This window comes from Rhipicephalus sanguineus, chromosome 6, assembly GCF_013339695.2.
Source record: "Rhipicephalus sanguineus isolate Rsan-2018 chromosome 6, BIME_Rsan_1.4, whole genome shotgun sequence".
NCBI classification, from domain to species: domain Eukaryota; kingdom Metazoa; phylum Arthropoda; class Arachnida; order Ixodida; family Ixodidae; genus Rhipicephalus; species Rhipicephalus sanguineus.
Genome location: NC_051181.1, coordinates 131321395 through 131325006, shown reverse-complemented (window position 1 = coordinate 131325006; position 3612 = coordinate 131321395).

Here is a 3612-nt window from a genome sequence, read left to right as displayed (position 1 = left end):
GGCACTTACTGAAACCCTGACTATTTGAGAAAAATACCTATTTTCATTATTTATTTTTGGTAAAAACTCCTACTATAACAAAATTTTGGAAGGGGGGGGGGGCCCTTAGCCCCCCCCTCCCCCTCCCTGGCTACGGGCCTGCTTGTGACTAGCACAGGTTGTGCGATCATTTGTGACTGGCGACCAAAAAGCGACGCAAGGTATCGATGTGCACACCTGCGTGCGAACCACACCCGTCACCGTACCGAATTCGCGTCTGCTCGCATTGATATTTCACCGTAAGTTAAGCTTGACGTCTCTGTTTGTTGCTGCGCCATCTGATTGGTTCAGGGTGCTTTGCGAACTACAGTCACGCGACTGCAGTCGCAAAGCAGCTGAACGACTATCGCGCAGCGAGCGACTGTGAGGTAAAGCGGTTGCTTTGCGACTAAATTCGCCTGCACTAACCGGTGCGAGTCGCAGGTGTGAACGAGCCTTACAGTGACGGTGTAAACGTCACGTTGATTTATAATCTGTAACGCGTTCGGTGATGTCAACGGCGGTTCGCGAATCGTACTTTTGGAACTGGCTTTCCGAGTCGTGTATAACATGATGTTGTGACAGTACAAGCTTCCTGTCTTGATTACCGAGATATTCATTGCTTTACCATTGTTCATTACTTTGTGTCCTCATCACTCTTATTAAGTCCAGTCTTGTTTGGTATCCGGGCCGCTGCGAAAGAGAAGAAATATACGCACAATTGTATGCTCTGAATAAAGTCTGGTGTCGTTATTAATCTCATGCACTTCACTGTGTATACGGCGCATATAGTATCCCAGATATGGCTCCGTTTAGAAGAAACGCATGCACAGAGAACGCGATATATATGTTTTATTTAAAAGTTCTATCGCTATATCTTATTTCACGGAGAAGAACGGGAACCGAGGGACCCGATTTTAGTTATTGAGAAGTTCTTTTACTCCCCTACTCTATAGCTTCAGCTAAACACATTGCTAACTTTCGTAGCGGAACGCGTTAGCGTTTCCAAGTGCCCATGCTATATTGAAGTTTGTTAAGTGGGGCAGTGATTGTTTTTTTCTGCTTATAGACGTCGTGAATGTCCTCGGCCATACACGTACATTTTTCATCGAATCTAAGCAGCATTGAAATTTGCCAATTATTGGGGATACGGACGGCACGGAAACACCGAGTGATGATAGCAATTGCCTTCAGCCGCGGATGGTTTAGAAGACCGTCTCGAGCAAGCGGCATTGCAGTGTTCTTTTCAAAAAGATTTCCCTTTCCACCTAATCGTTTTGTTAGCGGTGCATTCAAGTCGCGCAGGTCTCCGGCCGGCCTGCCAAAAGACGTTTGGTTCGCGAAGGCTTCCGCATTACGCGCCGGCCTAAAGAAAGCGGGGCATTTTCTCGCCGTCCGCGCGTATTGTCCTTGGTCAGTGGACTCCGTGACAGCCTGGTGCCTCGCCGCGTGCCCATTCGGTAAAGCCTCGCCTCGCAACGTACCGATGCCCTCATCGCGCTTTGAGCGGCGCTTCTTTTGTGTCCCTGTCCGCTCCAGAACCTCGTCTCATCACGGCCTCCGTGACGCGCGGATTCTCCGCCGCTTCCGGCCAGCGCATACACACCAATATCGCTCGCGTCGCGATTCCGGCACTCCCGGCCTCGCTCATTCGGCCGTGTGCGTGTGCCTACGGAGGCTGCGCCACTACGTCTGATAGAGAAGCGCCTGCGTGGGCGGTGACGGCAGCTTAATTATGGCGGCCGTCATGCGATCTCGGCCGCGCCCATTGCGCGGGCACTCTTTCTTTCTTCTTTGACGTGTGTGTGTGTGTGTGTGTACGCTCGCGTCATTATGAGCGAGCGTGTATCCGAGTGACAAAGCATGTCTGCAGCCGGAAGGCCACTAACCCTTTCTCGGCAACGTCGTCGTTGCTCGGTTCTCCGAGCCCACCCCGCCCTTTCTAGCCGCCGATCGATCGCGGGTCCTTCGACTGCAGCGCGCCGCTCGTGGCGCGTGCCATTTCGGAACACGCGCGCGCGCCCGCACAAAAGGAGTGCACGCCTGTCGCGCCCAGTCGTTGCGGCGGATTTGCGGAGTTAGCTTCTTGTTGTAACCTTTTAAGGCGAAAGCCATAGACGCCCCGTCAAACGCGAAGATTGACCGTCGACGTCGTCAACACGAGTGATGCAAAAAAAAAAAGAGAAAAAGTCATCGCGTGATGACACGTTACAGATCCCGAAATTTATGACGCCATCATGACGTCACATAACATGACGTTACATGATGACGTATTGTTACATGTAACGTCATCACCAAGCGACGTTACATGACATCGTCGCTTGGTGTAAAGTGGGCTGATCACGGAGGCAGTGCAAAACCGGGTGAAGTGCGGAAAGCTTGCAATGCCTCCGATCCTGGAGGCAGTGCAAAACCACGTCAGGTGAAGAAACGTTTCGAAGGGTGGCGGGGCAGCATGAATACATTGACTGAGAAGAAAAATGAGATGGCTTTCGCCTTCGGGTTGTTTTAGGCGAATGAAAAATGACTCCTACGAGTATCTTTTAAAGGCGAAAGCCTAATATTTCTCATCAAACGGGAAAAGTGACCGTCGTAGTGGTTGTCGGCGTCAACGAAAATGGTACCAAAAAAAATCCTATGATGTCACAGATTACCGATATTTGCGAGGTCATCGTGAGGTGTGACGACATGAGCACATGACATAATTGCTTGGTCAAAGGTGGGCCGATCCCTGAGGACAGTCCAACACTACCTGGGGTACAGAAAGGGAAGGGGGGAGTAATCAATGCAATAGATTGATCAAGAGGAGAAGGAGAAGAAGAAGACTTTTGCTATCAAGTCGTCTTAGGCGAATGCAAAAAATGCATAGGGAACCTTTGTATTTTTGTTGTTGTCAAATAGAGTCTTCACATGTCACCTTGGATGGAATGAAGTTGGCAGTTAATCGTTGCGAGCAATCACATGCATGCTTTGTGGGGAAAGCCGGCGTACGTGGCGAATGAAGTCAGCACGACGACCTTCTCTATAATAATGATTTCCGGGGTTTTACGGGCCAAAACTGCAATATGATTATGAGACACGCCGTAGTGGGAAGCTCCGGGATTTATTTGGACAACCTGGGATTCATTAACGTGCACCTAAACCTAAGTTTACACGTGGGTGCTCTTGCATGTCGCCGCAATCGAAATGCGGCTACCGGGGCCGTGAATCAAACTCCCGCCCACGAGCTTAGCAAACAACTGTGTCGAATAGTTGTTTTTTGTCGAACAGTCCTGCCCTGACCTGGACAAACGAATCTCATATTGGTAATTGGCCGTTTATTTAAAATCTCGGAACCCGCATACCAACTGTGGGTTGTCCAGCGAGCTATGGGGACCGTCGCAGAGAGGGTAGAACGTCCCTCGGTTATCGAACCCCTGGTGGTTTAGCTCAGGCCAATAACCTCGCTGGATGATCCTTCAATAAAGTTTTACCATACCATATAAAAGCTTTCTTCCGCGTAGTAGTGGCGGGATACGTTGCCAGGCTGGTGGTGCCGGCGATTGCCGGGTAATAACGCGAATACGTGCTGCGCCAGTTCAGTAAAGTGTGTTT